Source organism: Dipteris shenzhenensis, chromosome 21 (genome assembly GCF_047967505.1).
Source record: "Dipteris shenzhenensis isolate YYH24624 ecotype China chromosome 21, Dip_SZ_1.0, whole genome shotgun sequence".
NCBI lineage: Eukaryota > Viridiplantae > Streptophyta > Polypodiopsida > Gleicheniales > Dipteridaceae > Dipteris > Dipteris shenzhenensis.
In genome coordinates, this window is record NC_141616.1 from 54,818,539 (window position 1) to 54,836,146 (window position 17,608).

A 17,608-nucleotide genomic window follows, 5' to 3' on the forward strand; every position below is an offset into this window, starting at 1 on the left:
GTCCACTTACCTGCCACCATCCAAACAACCAGTTGTTAGAACAATGAAGTTGAATTCGGGTAGATAGGTAATGCCTATATCCCCTGGCTTGTTATCACTTTACCAAAGAACATGAACAAACCTTTCAGAATTCTAAGATAAAAAGGAGCCCTAAAGGAATTTAACAACATAGCGGGGGTTTACATTCTAAAGAATTCTGATAAAGTAAAAAAAACCTAAGGGGGGTAATCCACACCCATTAAATAAATACAAAGGATTAATCAACAAGGGGGGTATTCCACACCCTTGGAAAAAAATCCACATACATTACCAAAATGACAACAAAGTTTAAGCAAATGAACATAAATGTCATCAAAGATTTTTTACATCCTCTAATAAGCTAAAGAGGGGCAGAATCTAGTAGGAAGAAGTGTAGGCTAGAGTAATATGTGCCCTAAGATCTAATCAATGTAATCTCTCTTTGAATCAATAAAGACTTTATTTTTTAATTGATTTCTTTCTTTGTTGCTCAATCTTCTTTTCATTATTTAAATTGCATGTAAGAAAAATAGATATTGCACATTCTAAAGCATAATAAGACTTTTTTTTCTAAATTTCATGTAAGTGAATTGAGAATTGCAAAGACAAAGTCATACATTACAAATGACGTGGAAAAAAAGTGACTTTATTATATTAAAAGGAGCTAGACGTTAGAAACATGGTGAGAAAGAAAGAAAGTTTATTAAAGTCTTGGGAAGACCAATGGGTCTATGAGATTGTGAAAAACCTGATACAACGAGCTGTGGTAGTGGAGCTACTAAACGAGCATCCACACCAATGCAAAATGCAAAAAATGTAAAATGGCAGTACTAAGTCCTAAGTACAACATAGTCATGTCGATGGTTGACTATATATCAATCTCAGCATCATATCATCAGCAGTAGTAGCAGCAGGACATCAGGATAGATGAGGCAATGGACGCATGAAGTCGGCAATAGAGTGATGTCGGCCACTCAAAGGTGCAGTCCTGGCACGTCTCCTGCTCGGGGGGGGTCACTTAGTGTAATATGTCTATATCACGTGCATTCAAGGGTTCTTTTCTAAATCCCTATGTAACCTATTTCTAGTATTTCCTAGTATCCCCTCTGTAAATTTTGGGAAAATTTATAAATCCCCTTCTGTAAGTATATTTATTTTCCTAGAGGAATTTTAAAAGTCCTTATGTAAGTCATACACTACTACTTTTGGAGTCCCTTTAGGTAGGATGAGATATTTAGAATGCAAGATCTCTACATCACCTGCATTATTTGAATCTACACACAAAAAATTAAGGTACCAACTGCAATAATGGGCAATGCATAAGTTTAAGATGGGTTTGTGTCTTGATGATGCCATAAGGCAAGAGAAACAAAGAATAAAGACATATGTGCAAAAATTAAGAGGAACAAATATCAAACAAGACAAATCATGTGTGCCGTACACCAAGAGCAAAGAATTGTGCAAAGTCACTTGAAACACGTAAAGAGCTCAAGAAACAACCTTTATAAAAATACTACATGAAAGATTGGGAGCTTTTATAAATGCTTTATATCTTTCAATTTTTTACAAAACTATATGTATGGGCATTTCAGCTAGGAGAAGGAATGATACATTAGCCAATTTTACAAAGCATTCAATGACGATATATAATGTTTATTTCTTGCCAAATACAAACATCTAAAGCATTCTTATGTGAAAGATTAGAAACTTGTTTAAACAATGTATATCTGAGACTTAGTAATTTCTTCCATGTCTTTATTGTTAGAGAAGGAGTAGAGAAGAAAAAACTAAAACACCATGCTTTTGGCCACATTCACGATTGGCCTTGCCACTTTTTCCATGTCTTGATTGTTAGAGAAGCAAAAGATGAAAATATCATTCTTCTTTGTCACATTTATAGGAGACCTTTCCACTTTTTTTCTTCCATGAAAACCCTTACTAAGTCATATCAAACCATGGTATTAAAACCATAGAGGCTACATTCATACAACATCTTGTTGTACCCGATGCCAAAATAGCATTTTCAAACTTGCTTTATGGCATTCATATAAACAAAAGTACCCAGGCAGTTGCAAATCATCCACTTCTGTGATTCAAGATCCTGCAAAAAAATAATTTAAAAAATCCATTAAGACAAATCAGACTAAACTCAGCGCATAGTAATAATCATAATAAATCTTTTATCATATTAGAAAGATTACAAAGAAGCCCCTACCAAGTGCGTTTAATGCCCCTTTACAAAGTCATTGAATACATTCCAATCATTCTCATCTAAAGTATACTTATTGCTATTACACTCATAGGTGAGGTTTGCCAATGCAATTACGCTCTCAATATTTATCATGTCAAGGTCTGTAAGGTCCACAAAATTTGCTAAGAAAGCTTCCTTAGTTATGAAGTTTCTATTCAACGTATAGTTGGCATGATGAACAATCCAAGACCTCCAAATTTGAAAGAAAAAAGAGACTTTGCCTGCAAGATAGACTCGATCCACAAGATTCAAATGTGGAGATAAGAAGATGTCGATGTAGTCTCTAGCAATTTCAAGATAAGCTTGTGTTCCTAGCATGCTCCTCTCTTTTCTATGAATTCCATTGTTTGCCAATTCTCCCAAGCACCATTGCACTTGTCTACTGCATATTCTTTGAGCTCTAGCCCAATTTTGGCAGTCATCTCGCCTAATGTCTCCCTCCCTTAGCATATGCTTGTCGATAGAAAAAGCATCATACACAATAATGACATGATTTAAGGTGATCCAAACATTGCCAATAGCCAATTGACACTTAGGCTTGTCAAGAACATTGACTAACTTTTTTCCATTATGTACAAAATCTTGATCATGCAGCCCAAAAACTTGATTTTCTGAAACTTTTGCTGAGAGGCCATCCATCCCATTTTATCCCAAATCTACTACCTCTTTTATCTAGATAATCGGAGATCATCAATGTTCTTCGCCGACTATCACCATCAGATAATCGAAGATTATTAATGTTCTTCGCCGACTATGATTCTTGGTAAAATCTAGCATGACATTGAAAGGGTGTAGATCACAATGTATAATGCCTTCTTGGTGTACAGTTGCTAATGCATCAACCAATGCGTGTATGATGTCTAGGGTAGCTTCCACAAATGCCTTTAATCTCGTAAGCTGTACATCACTTCGTATTGGATTTGGTTCTCTCCTAGTGACTCCATTGCCTTTCAAGCATAACACTTGCTTTCTGAAAGTCCCTTTCTCAAAGGGTAGCTGCATCATCATGTCTCCAATACTCCCTCCATTGAAGTATGGAAAAATGTTGATCCAAGGTAAGCTTCTAGTAAATCCTATGCATCTGACAATCCCTGGATGTAATATTTGCATTCCATACTCTTTGTCAAATGACTTTAAGGTGTGAGGTATGTTCCCTTTGTAGCGCTTCGCCGCATAAGTAATACTTCGAGGAAAGAAAGAGATGCCATTAAAAGTGACTTTAAAGCATACTCCAAATGAGCCAGCACCAAGATTCTCACCCTCCTCTATAGCCTCATGGGGAATACCTAACAAAATTGAACAATCACCATTCCTAAATGAATGTGCTTTGTGAGAAGCATCCCTGCGACTACCCTCAATAGCTAACCATGCCTCAGAAGTTGGATCACATGAATGTTTTGATTGCTCATATCGCACTCTCTTCGAAATAGTGAAATGTGAATCTATGTCTTTTACCCTCTTGCTTCTACCCTTCTCCTCTTTCCACTTCAAATCCCAAAAACCTAATTTTTCCATGTCAATATTAGGAGGCAAGTCATCTCGCAAGTCTTCTGCACATTTCTTCATATTTCCTATGATGCTATTGATCATGTGACGTACTCCACCTTCATTCATTTCACTCTTGGGCAACGTCTCTCCCATTGTGTTGGCTATGACCTCATTGTAGAAACACTCTATCCGTATTGCATTGCTAGTTATGTCTATTATTTGCTCCTTGCTCATCTTACTTATCCCTATACAAAGATGCCGCCTAATGACTTTGAGCCAATTTTTCCTTTGCTCTGCTTGCATCTTTTCACAAAAGGATTTCTGGCAAAACATGCATTAAAAAACCAAGTTTTGAGAGAGAATCTAAAATATATTCATAGATTAAATAATCAATGAACACAAAGTTAATTACAATAAAGAACACAACGAACTCCATTCTTATGAAATTTGCATCCTTATACATAAGCAACTTTCAAAGACCCCATGGATAGGCTATAGAGAAACGATAGGGTTTGCAGTGGAGCGATAAAAAATAGACGATACTCAGACACAACTGAAGAACAGAACTCAGAAAACATAGTGCCTGTAGGTAATATGAAAAACTGAATACAAGAACCTCAAGCCGCCATGTCTCAAGGATCGTGGCTGAGGCTTATATGAAAGATGATTCCATGTAGAGAAACGGTAGAAAAGATAGCAGCAGAGGGAGCGAAACTCAATCCTCCGTGTAGCTCAATCATGACGAAGATGATGAAGGGCTGGAGTGTTGGGGTAAAGGGCAGTGTGCCCACCCACTTGTACAATGCCCATGTATACTCATATATATATATGATAGAGGAATAAGCTGGAGTAGCTTTTGCTCCACCACTTTTGGTGTCTCCTATCCCGTTGTGTGCTCTCCTCTCCCACAACTGGTATCAGAGCTAAGGAGAGCTTGGTGAGTGTGGCCAGCAAGGTTAGAGAGGAGCAGCCTGGTATGAAAGCGACGAGGTCGACGTCGGAGACGTAATATGGAGACTCGGCTCACTGGGAAGTGACGCTAGGAGGTGGCTTTGGTTTTGCCAGTCTCCACGACGATGGGCGCAGTGATGAGGAGCTCTTAGCTGCAGGTTGTTGGAGTTGCTGTGCGTGGAGGATAAGATCCGCTCTGACATTTGAGGGATGCCATGAGAGGTCACTACTGAGTTTGTCGATGCTGGAGCCATTTGTTATTTGGCCTACGAATCGCCACATCGGTGGGTTTGGAGCAATGGACGTTGAGGCTGAGCGTCTGAGTAGAGGCTGTGGCGCTGCTGAAGGGCTATGGAGATGGCGCTCGTGAGAGAGTAGCTGAGGGATATGGCTTGGCTGCTCGTATGGTTGACTGTTTGCGGGGCTACCAGTTTACTCATCCGTGTGTGGTGGAGGCGCAGCTGCGGACTGGTTTGTCACATTGAATAGAGGACTTGGCCGATGGAGGGTTGACTGTGTTGTGAGCTATGTCGAGTCAGCTTGCTTGCCGAGGCATGAAGAGTTGCTCACGTTGGAGGTAAATATATGCTGAAGCTTTGCTTGAAGCTACTGTGGATGGCTGAGTGCCTAGGAGCAAGAGCTGTGGGCGTTGCAATGTTGATGATGACTAGCTCTGTTGAGGATCACTCGTGGCAGTCCATTGCATGGAGGGCTGTAGGGATGCTCCATCCCGTGAGCAAAGGAAGAGCAACCCAGTGATAGCAACAACATCCATTTTGGAGAAGATGAGCTGTTGGAGAGCTTGTGGATTGCATGTTTGATGCAGTTGTATGCTTGGGAGATAGCCACTGTTGCATTTGAGGTCTTGGAGCTGAGCATTGGCTGATTTTGGCCTCTTTGCAGGACATTTTGTAGAAGTACACCTTGTGGACATTAGCTGTGGATAAACTGATTTGAGGCTGTTGCTTAGGCACTTTGCGGGACTGGTCATATGCCATTTTGCAGTCTTGCACAAGGAGCTTTCGATCTGTACATCACTTTGGCAGTGGCATTGACACATGCTTTGACAGTGGTACATGCCTGGTTGAGATGCATTGACAGTTCGTTGGATGCATGGTTATTTGCCTATGTTGGATACATACGGTGGTACGGTGATGTATTGAGATCCTGTCAGATTAGCATCATTTGGAGCACATTTCGGGGCTGTTTTGCCAGTGCTTTTGGGCTATTTAATTGCTGATCTATGAGCATTCTTGGGGCTGATTTGGTTGGGCATTGTACTTGCCATTTTGTTGGTGTTGCAGTTGACATACGGGGTGATCTGCTGGATGTATTTTGACCATTTTTGGGGCTGTTTTTTGCCGGAGCAGATGAGTGCTGTAAAGGGCAGCAAACATTCAAGGAAGCTGCTGTTGCTGTTTTTATGACAAAACAGTCATTTTCAGGACTGAATATCTCTTTCCTGGTGTGGAATTGCACTTTGTGCGAAACTGGAAAGTTGTAGTTCACAGAATATACTACAACTTTGCTTTTGGAAGCAAGTTGATCCGGTATAAGCTGCAGGAGTTACAGCCTCTGCAAAACCACAAAAAGTTGCAGTCTACTGTCTATTTGTGACCAATGTGCAGGAAGCTGTTTTTCAGGTGAGAATATCTGAGAATCCACAAGGATTTGGCTCTTGAAGTCAACTAACAAGTTGTAGATCTTTTTACCAGCTACAACTTTTCTGTTTACAGCTTTGGCATCCGGTCTTTCAGTGAAAAGATATTGCTGTTCAAAAACAGGGACAGCGTGTTACTTTGCCCAAAGTGGCTGTGAGGTATTGTTGTAGGAATTTCTCTTGCACAACAGTGAATTGGGAACTCACAGTAAATTACAGAAAGTGATTAGGATCTCACTTCAGTCCAAGGGCATTATTGGCATTTTGGCAAGTCACTTTGGCACATTTGGCAAGTGGCGAATGCTTGATTTTGTTGCCAAAGGATTGCGCGCTTGAGGTGATGCATTGGTGATGCAGTAAATGCCATTTCGATGCATTATGGATTTGCATTGGTGGATGCCGCACTGATGTTTATGGATAGTTGAGCTGGGCTCCTATTGCCATTGGTTGAGCAGATATTGCTCATTTGGTTCAGTGCATTTCTTACTTGGATTGCCAAGCATTGGCAGGTTACTGGGCTGCATATATTCTTGTTTATGCTTCTTTATGGCTGAGTGCTTTTGAGCATTGGATCAGCCAATTTATTTGGAGACCTAATTGGTCTGGACAACACTATATTTTTTGGTCATTTGGGTTGCCTATTGCACTATACTGCTCTTTGGTTGTGACCTATTGTGCCACAGATATGGCATCTACAGCTGGTAGTGCCCTCTTTGATATTGAGAGGTTGGATGGATCAAACTTTCAGTATTGGAAAGAGCAGATTTATGATGTGTTAGTGCAGAAGAGGCAACATAAGCCCATTCAATGCAAAGGTGTCAAGCCTAATAGCATCAAACAGAGTGATTGGGATGACATGGATGAGCAAGCATGCTCTATCATTCAATCATCACTCTCGAAGTCAGTCTACTTGCAGGTACAGGATGGTGTACAGGGTGTAGATTACCATGCATATGAGTTTTATACTCGTATATGCCGGATGTATGACCATGATAGTGTTATGTTACAGCATGATGGGCTGAAATGTACTGATGGGCTGAATTACAACCTTGATATGCACTCCAAAGGTCGATCAATTGGTAGAAACAGGTCATGTTCAAGGGGGAATTCCAAGAGCAAGTCTAGCTCTCGGACTTGTGTTAGATGTTTCTATTGTGGAAAGTATGGCCACATGAAAAAGTATTGCTGGAAATGGCTGAGAAAATACAAGAAGAAGAGCAAGGTTAAGAATGACAGAAAGAAGGAGAAGAAGCATGTTGAGCTTCAAGGCGTGGATGCCAGGGTTTCCACTGATAGTAGCAGTGATGAAGGCATTCTTTTGTCTATGTCTGGCACCTCCTTCTTGGCCACTGATGTACCCATTCTCGGTGATTGGATGTTAGATCCATGTGCTTCATGTCATATGACCCCTCATAGGTCATGGTTCAGTGCATATCAGGAATGTATTGTGGAGAGTGGTTTGATGGGCATTGATCATTCTATGGATGTCTATGGTTATGGGGATATCCACCTTGTTATGCCTAGTGGCTCTATTCTTGTTCTACAGATGGTTAGACATATACCAAGACTTGCTACGAGCAAGATCAGTACTGGACAGTTGGTTGAGGCAGGTTATCATGTCTCTTTGGGTGATCATGCATGGAAGATTGCTAGAGGCAATCTGGTTATGGCTAGGGGATCACGGGTTGGATTCTCTTATGCATTGCATGTATCAGGTGTCCAGGATAAGATGCTTATGATTAGTAAGCAGCCATCAGCTAGTTTATGGTATGCCAGACTTGGACATATGTCTACTGCAGGTATGGAAGCCCTTACAACATTGAGATACATTCCTGTTATGGATGTCTCTCAAATTTTATGTCATGATTGTGATGATGATCAGCAGTCAGGATCCTCCTTTGTAAGGAAGATAGTCAGTGAGAGGTATCTTGAGCCATTGCAGTTGGTTCATAGTGCAATTTGTGGGCCTATGCCTACCGTTTCACTGGGTGGTGCCTCTTACTTTGTGACATTTATTGATGCTGCTACAAAGTACATATGGGTATATCCGATTCGGCAGAATCATGATGTATATGATACATTTCAGTGCTTCTTGGGTAATGCTGAAAATCAGTCAGGAAAGAAGCTATTGAGCTTGATGACTGATGGTGATGCAGAGTTTACCTCTTCTAGATTTCAGCATCTATGTGATACACTTGGTATCAGGAGGGTGTTGACCACTCCTCATCTTTCTGCTCATGATGCCTTGGCAGAAGGCATAAATCGGATTCTATTGGACAAGATTGGTAGCATGCTACGGTATGCAGGTCTTACCGAACGCTATTGGGCTGAGGCATGTAAGACAGCTGCATACTTGCTTAACAGGTCACCCAGGAGATCTCTGAATGGTAGAGTGCCATTTGACTTCTTGACAGGCAGGGCACCATGTTACGAGCATTTACGTGTGTTTGGCTGCGAGGCTTATGCTCATGGTTCCCGATCGAGGAGGTGTATCTTCCTTGGATACAGTGAGTCTAGTAGGGACTACAGGTTATATGATTCTTCAACTAGAGAGTTGATACGCAGCCATAATGTCTATTTCAGAGAGGATGCTATGTTTAGACAGCCCAGGACTGTGGATAGCAGGAAAGTGGTGTTCCAGGAGGGTGTAAGTGCACTCATACCTCCGAATTCTTTGCAGGGGCAGCCCATATCCCTTGGAGTGGGAGGTTTTTCCCATGGTGAGTAGGTTATAAAGTTGGGACAACCACGATTACTTCCTGATTTTGGTCAGAGACGGTCAAATGTCTCAAGTATTCCACAGGTTTATACTCCTATGGAGATTGTTGATGCATCTTCTATGGACAGTTACAGTTTACTCCCAGGATGCGGAGTGCCTCTTGCAGAGATGAGGATGAGGCTATGCATGGTGAGGAGGATACCTTGGCTAATGATGCCCGGTATGATCCATTGGCTGGTTATGCCAGGACAGATGTGGTTTCTGCAGTTATTGACTCGGGTCATATTGTGCATGGGCAGGATATGTTTGCTTTGTAAGTGCCTCTATAGCCAGAAGCAATCCCCTCGAGCTTGGCTTCATAGGTTTGATACCGTTATGAGAGCTCAGGATGTGATGTGCAGTGAGACAGGTTATGGTCTTAGTATTCAGGAGGTTGCTATCCTTCTGAGGTTACTTGCCATATGGTTCCTTATGGACAGGGATGCTTTGCAGTGGGAGCTGCATGGTCTTGATGATGTTTGTCAGATACTTGGTTGTTTCAGTATGGAGAGGAAAAGTTACTGAGTACTCCATTGCCTGTATTGGCTCCATACTTGAAACACAGTAGGTTTGACGATCACAGATCAGTTGAGCAGCAAGTTATGGTTGATATGGCAGCCATAGTACTTCATGCATCCATGACTGTGTTGAGACTTGGTTCTCACATGTTTGCCATTGGGGCTACACTTCCAGTTCTTGCTTCCGTTGCAGTGGGAGTTGGTAGCATGATTATGGTAGATTTTGGCAGTGGGGAAGCGGTTGTGGACATCAGGTCCTTATGCTTCTAGGAGCAGCATGCAGGTGATGCAGGTTGGGTAGACCAGCAGAGGTCTATTGTAGGTTATGTGCTTATGGTCACAGGTGGTACAGAGACATTTTCTCTGCACAGTGACAGTTCGAGTGCTATGGACTTAGCACAGGAGCACATGGTGGTGAGAGTTCACTCTCCCAGTGAGATCTGGCATGAGATCTTGGTTGACAGGCATCTACAGCTTGTCATTTTCTATCCTGCAAACCTGATGTTTGCTAGCAGCTTATCCTCTATGCACTTTGCACATTGTAAAGTGCCGATGGGCATAGGATGACGGTCTAGTCATCTTGTTTTTCAGCCTATGGCTGATTGTATTGTATGTGTACTATATTCCCTTAAAGGCACACTGCCTTTAAGTGGGAGGTTGTTGGGGTAAAGGGCAGTGTGCCCACCCACTTGTACAATGCCCATGTATACTCATATATATATATGATAGAGGAATAAGCTGGAGTAGCTTTTGCTCCACCACTTTTGGTGTCTCCTATCCCGTTGTGTGCTCTCCTCTCCCACACTGGAGCTGCCCTAGGAAATGGCTGAAAACAACATGCTCTGAGGAAGGAACCTTCAGGCTATCTCGAATAGCAACATGATGAAGAAAAGGAGCAGATCTGGAGCAGCAGGTCCAGGGCTAGATCTGGAGGAGAGGAATAAAGAGACAAAGGAGTTGGGGCAGAACTGGAGCAGAGGAGTAGATCTGGAGCAGGAGGGGCTGCAGCAAAGGATGGAGGAGGTGAGGAGCAGCTACAGGTCCAGTCGTAGAGACTCAGGGGGTAGGTAGTCTTTTATAGGCCTGACCCAGGTAGTCGGCCAGCTGGTCGGTCAGTTCCTAGGTCGGTGGGCTGGCCAGTTGGTCGGCCAATTCTCGTCGGCCAGTTCTAGTCAGCCATTTTTGGCCTTTCTGGCCACTTGTTTGGCCCTACTGGCTGACCTTTTGGCTGGTCTGTTTGGTTCCTTTTGTGCCTTTGGCTGGCCTTAATGCCCCTAAAATAAGGAGCGCTGCAAGCTGGTATATTTGTCCCTAAAATTGGAGATTGTAGTTGCTTAACATAGGCATGAATCAGAGACACAAATATCATTGACTCTAGCATTGTTACCTCCGATGTATGAGCATGAATCTCGGATGTATATTTATTGGGAAGTTTACAACCTCTACACACTAGCATTTATGCAAAAATATTGTAATATTTAAGGCTGTTGCCAATGTATTGATTAGTTAGGAGGGTTAGGGATACTTTTTCCTTCTAAGGTTTTCCCCTCTAACCATAGTTAGTGCTTGACTTTAGTTTGTTGCAACTTCATGTCAAGTTTGCCTGCTCCAGCATCTCCATCTCTCACATTTCGTATTAGAACTTGCCTGTGTTGCCCTCCACTCCCCAACTCCATTCCAAGTTCGGGAGAGGACTCTTGTCATGGGGAAACTCCACCTACAGCCATAGTTGTCTTGTTTTCCTATAGCCACTACCCTGAGCTAGCAGCTTGAAGTAAGGTGCCCGCAGGTTTTGAAGCTTTGGTGCAGATTTTGAAGCTCTTCTACTGTTTTCAAGGCAGACAGTACTTGTTTCAGTGCTGAAATTCCTGCACAGCCTGATCTATAGCCGCTGTTTTGATTTTGACCTGTTCTACTGTAGGTTCTGACCTGTTATGCACCTGCTCCTATGGTTTTCTGTTTTCTACAGCAGCTAGGGTTTGCACAGGCTAAAGTGCATGCACCATCTAGGTGCTGCTTGTAAGAGACATTGTCTACAGTCTTTTGCAGACCTCAGGGCCCGTGTTGCATTTTGGAGCTGACCAAGGCAGCTGCAACCTGCTGCAGGCTCATTTTGGAGCAGTCTACTCATATTACTAGGTCCCACTCACAGAGGATTGGGTACCCCTTTCGGTCACAGACATTTGGATGCCATACAAGCTGTTTATGTGCAAGGAGTTTGAAGTAAATATTGCATTTTTTAGGAGTCTGCTCCAAATGTGTTAGAAAACTTAAAAGCCCCCGTTAATGTGTTGGAATGGTCACTTCCCCATCTGTGAGCCCCCAAATGAGGAGTGCATCGGGGGGGGTGGACCATAGGTGGAATGGCCTGCCACATGGACAGCATCTTGGCTGTCATGAGGGCAGGGGACTCATGGTGGAGAGGGGGCTGGCACATGGGCAGCACACAGGCTGCCATGTGGATAGCTGTCAAGACAGAGCCAGTGGGCTGACAGAGGCCCATCATGGCATGAATGTATAAGCTGGAACAGGCCCCTGACAGAGGCGCACAGGAGGTGGAACATAGCTGGCACATGGCAGGCCAAAAGGGCGCCTGCAGGGGGCAACAGGACCAGCCAACCAAGTCGGCCATTAGGACTGACTGGTCGATTTTTGACAGCCAGCTCCCAAGGGGGCCTATAAAAGGAGGGGCCCTCATATATCATCTATGCTTAACACCTGCAGCAGATAGAGTGCTGAAGTAAGGCATTTTGGGGATCCTCCCTAAACCCCTGAAACCTTGTTGAGAGCAATGCAGCAGCAGAGGCATTTTGGGGCTCCTCCTTAAGCCACTGAAGACCTTGTCGAGAGCAATGCAGCAGCAGGATAGAGCGTGGGGCATGCGCCTACTGTACAGGCTGCTTTGGGGGGTGCAATACAGGCTGGAGCACTCCGTGGAACTGTGTGCTGGTCTGGAACATTGCAAGGTTAGTGTAAGACCTGCAGCCGGTTTTGCAGCAGTGACAGGCCTGGGATGGAACAGGTTGGGTACAAGCAGGTCAGCAGACCTGCAGAGGAGGTGATTTTTACAGACCAGGTTCAGCCTAGATCTGTTCGGTTCAGTTTACTGACCAGGTTGGCCTGGTAAGGGTGTTGGCTACCTAGAAGAGAAGCCATAGGTGGCCGGAGTTCTATCCCATCGAAGCCCTTCACAAGAGGCATGCAGGAGCAAAACCTGGCCACCTTTCTTGTGTATACCTCAGATTTGCGCAGTCTTCCGTGGCTGTCCTTTCGTGCAGCAGTTTGCTGGATGTTTGCAGCTCCTTGAAGCTGTGTTGATCTCTCTCTCTGTTCTTTATAGTTTGTGGGTTCAGAATTCTTTGTGCATCTCTGTGTGTTTGGAAAGATCCATTGTGTTGGAGGTTTGAGTAATGCTGGTATTTGAAAACAGTATTCCAGAATCCTTGATGCAACCAAAATGGGCCCTAGAAGACAAACTAACTGTTCTATCTCCCCTTTAACAATTAGGAGGTAGTTCTCTGTAAAATCACCAAGTACAATTAATGCAAAACTGTCTGGAATAGCCAATAGATGTGTAGAACTCCTGAAACCACTGAATGTTGCCAAAACACAGCCAAAAGAATGGGCAGAGAATGTAGAACTTAAGATTCGACCACCAATCTTGCAGATAGACAAGAAAAACATTTTAGAAGCATCAAATCACCATCCAGCTCAAGCAGAGTGGAGCAGCACTACAGGGAGCAGGAAGGAGCAGCAAAGCAGCACCAGTTGGGCCTATGACCAGAAGGTGAACTTGGCTGAGGAGCTGCAGACCTAGCTCACAGAGGGCTGCCTACCTAGGCTGTACACATGAAGTAAGGTAGAAGGATCTAGACATAAAGTCTACATCCGCTTGAGGTGGAGCACGCGGGCTCGAGTCTAGAGATATCCGTAAGATAGTAGAAGTACCTTGTGGTAAGATCAAAGTACCACGCTGTGGTGGGACTCCAAGCCCTCATACATCATCTTTTGGCCTATGACTAGAAGGTGAACTTGGCTGAGGACCTGCAGACTTAGCTCACAGAGGGCTGCCTACCTAGGCTGTACACAGGAAGTAAGGTAGAAGGATATAGACATAAAGTCTACATCCGCTCGAGATGGATCACGCGGGCTCGAGTCTAGAGATATCTGGCACATAGTAGAAGTACCTTGTGGTAAGATCAAAGTACCACGCTCTGGTGGGACTTTGGATCCCTCTCTCTTTTGTTGTGCCCATAGTTTTGGATGGAAATATATTGTTTTGGTAGCTTCTATATCTGGCTGGTTCATTGTCTATTGATGAGCCCTACATTCTACACAAAATATTTCCAAAGAGGACTATGCAAGCTACAATGACACGAACATCAAATCAAATGACTAAGTGTCAAAGCTTGGACAGTTACATTTAATAATGTTAAGTACAACAACATCAAAAGTCGAATAAACAACCAAGTGTTGAAGCCGAAACTATCATACAACACTGATAACCTACAACGACACTGAAAGCCAAATAAATGACCATGTGTCGAAGTTTAAACATTTGTTTTATGAAATAAGCTACGACAACACTGAAAGCCGAATAAACGACCTAGTGTCGAAGCCTACTTATTTTATAAATTATATATCTAAAAACAACACCAAAAGTCTAATAAACGACAAAGTGTTGAATCCTATTACTCTTCTAAGGTTGAGAGACGACACATACAGTCAAATGATACGACCAAGTGTCGAGCTAGTTTCAAAACAATGAGAAGGAGTCCTTGTAACGACATCAAAGGTTGAATATTACAACCAAATGTCGAAATGCAGACTTACTTACTTAACCGCACATATAATCGAGTAATACGATCCAATGGGAAAAGATAAGCACCATGCAAATGCATGGCCCAAGTAATTGACTCAAATATTACATTACAAATCAGATGATCGACGTATTATGTCGAAAGGCCAAATACGACACTACGTCAATATGTAATAGTCATGTAATATCAAGAATAAAAAGGTTATGGCATTGACATACTATATGAAAAGACGACACTACATCGAACATACGTGAAGAAGAAACCCCTCCCAAAAAAAGCTTATCAACTTATCAAAAATTTGCCAACGGATGGGTTATTGAGCAGAGAAAGAAAAGCTATCATACCTTTATTTCAATTATAGTTTTGATTTTGGATTGCTAACCAGGCACAAAGCGAACAGAGAGTCTCCTTGGTGACCTGCACAAATCCAAGGGACAATTAATAGAAATCCTCTCAGTAGAAGGCAAGCTATAAACTCCAGTTAAGTCGTTCCCAAAACTGCCTTTTCGAGATGCAACGCCTTATGAACAAACTTATTAGAGAGCTTATGTAAGGTAAAGGGGAAGGAATAAGGTAAATAAGGAATCCTAAGCTATGGATGAGCAACCCAAGCTGCGTGGAGACCGATGAAGTGCCTGTTGTTGTCGTGGTCACCACACTCGTCTTGAAGTGCTGGCGGATTGCAAAATTCTCTCTCGCCATTGTCGGAGACATTACCAAATCCTGTTGCCCCTCCCAAAATGGATTCACTACTGGAGGTAACAGCAAGCTGCAGATGCACTCACCGCACTAGTCATCGTAACCGTAGTTGGAGAGAGTCACCAAAACCTGGTGCCTCTTCCAAAATTATCCCTTGCCCCACTGTTGGAGAGAGTCACCAAAACTTGCTGCCTCTCCCAAAATGGATTCACTACTCGAGGTAACAGTAGATGCACTCACCACACTAGTCACTGCAACCAAAGTCATAGTCCCTTCCGTCCATGGCAACTCCGCAGTCCTGGCCATGACCAAGGCCACAATTTGTGTCACTCTTGTGGTGCTTACTAGCAGAGTGCTGACTGCCTTTGAGGTCTACTGCATTGAACGAGGTGATGGCAAAGAGGGCATTGGGGACACCATGGCTGTTGGTCAAAGGAGGGGCACTCAAACTGGGCATCTCTAACTGAGAAGAGATTCCGCCCTCTTCATTCCTCTTCTACTTCTTCTATTGTGTAGGTAGCACAATCCGAGGACCGTTTGGCACCAAAGATGAGATCGCCGCTCTGAGGCACAGGGGAACCTCGAATCCCTCTACCCAAAGAGTAGGCTATGCAACTCAAAAATCCAAAGAGTTGGCTATGCCTCCATTATCCAGCAACATCTTGCCACTCCCCTTGAGGCTTTTCAAGGTCGTTTCTAGCTCTCGGCTCATTGCCTTCCGCCTTGTCCTAATTAAAAACGTTATACTATTAAATGGGCTCTATGGCAAGTTTCCTCCATGATCTTCCCCTGTTTTTGCTTTGCAATCCCATAGCCCTGGCTTTTGTGTTGCAATCCCATACATATTAGACTTGTGTGATATTTGAAAGCCATCACTGGCGCTCAACACAGAGAGAGAGAGAGCAACGCACAACAAATGAGATTGTTCATACTTCGCAACTCACCTAGTTCTCCTGCTGCTGCCAGCTTGTGTAGAGTCAACAACGTTGAGACAATGGCTTGACAACCGACAGAGAGAAATATGAAGAGCAGCCCACGGACATTCTCTCCATCTTGCAAGAGCTCACGCAATCATCCATCTCAATCCACTCAGAAATCTGAGTTGTGACTATGGATGTCTACATTGAAAACCAGAAATTTTGGGCAATGTGTTACTCGCAAATAGTGCCTTACCATTGGCTGTCCATTGGAGTAGCAAGGTTGTCTGTTTGCAGGGCATCACTACGCAACCCACTGAAGCTCTAGGAGAGCATGCAGGCTGATAGAGATCGAAGGTGCTAGAAGTAGGTAGATGACAGTTGTGGGTGGTCAGAGATCCCTATCTAGGCAACACCCTGTCTGCTAGAGGGTAGCACACTGAACACATTCTATTGTTTCAGGTTTTGTCCATATTGTTTTTAGCAATCTACAAATATATGATCAACTGTTCTACTCTAGTGTTGCACTGTTCAAAGATCTAAGTCTGTATGTATCTCTCTATGCTATACACATTAAGGAAAGAAGTGGGATTTGACTGTGTGTTTTCTGGGCATACGCTTTACAATCTTCCGCTCCAGGGAGTGTTGGCTGTAGCAAGTAGTCTTGACCTCTGTTTTCCAACTTATTACCCCCCAGATTTTTTGATTTGATAAACAAAAATCCAATCCCTCAAATTCAATTACCTAGAATGCCTACGGTAGATCAACGCTATGCCCAATCTATTTCTCATGTAGTCAAGAATATGAGAAGGGTAGAGAGCTGGACTAGAAGTTCTGCTCTCTGGTCATCAAGCAAAGCCAGAAGAGTTAAACACAATAACATATTAGCATATGAAGGACCGCAAAAGCAAAACAAAGAGGGGCCAAGGCTAACACCACACGAAGTAGAAGAGACGCAACAAGATTGAACACAACACGAATTAGTAGAAGAGATGCAGCGAGGATTGAACTCTTAGCATCCCTCCTAGTAGTGAAAACATGAACACTGCGAAGAGGAGCCACCTTGTTCTTGCCGCTTTCTTTCTTATGATAATAGTTTTGTTGCGTTCTCGTCAACAAAGTCTGCAGCATGATCTCCCGTGAAGTATTCTTTCGTTCTATACTGCAACCTTTTGATTTGCAAATTGCCTGTAGAACGGAGGTAGGAGCACCTTCAAGGATCGTTGTTAGCTTGAGGACTCAAGATCGAAGACCTAACAGCTTGAGGACTCAAGAGCTAGGACCTGCATTACAGTGCACAAGCCCGAAGTGTCATTATGTGAAGAACCTGCAAGGCAAAGCATGGGACGTAGGAACTAAAGCATCTGCAATAGATGGTTGAAAATCACTTGTAGAGATCAAGAACTCGACTTTTCAGTATTGTATTGAGCTTGAAGTCGTAGTCTCATCATTTTGGGAGAGACAGCCAGTAGGTGTGCAGAGGAGCGAGAAGCCAACGAACGGAGAAGTTGGAGAGGGAGTAGGTGGA

At 43.3% G+C, this 17,608-nt stretch overlaps 1 long non-coding RNA gene across 2 annotated transcripts; it reads right to left on the reverse strand.

Annotated features, from left to right (window-relative positions):
• Positions 1 to 1,911: 1,911 nt before the first annotated feature.
• On the reverse strand, positions 1,912 to 17,234 carry LOC147889084 (uncharacterized). Of its 2 annotated transcripts, none has more exons than XR_015542991.1 (3): positions 17,143 to 17,234; positions 14,809 to 14,881; positions 1,912 to 2,119 (listed from the first exon to the last, which is right to left on the reverse strand). It is a non-coding gene; the product is annotated as an uncharacterized LOC147889084 (long non-coding RNA). The 2 variants fall into 2 exon arrangements; XR_015542992.1 differs by lacking the exon at positions 17,143 to 17,234 and adding an exon at positions 16,825 to 16,898.
• Positions 17,235 to 17,608: the final 374 nt, after the last annotated feature.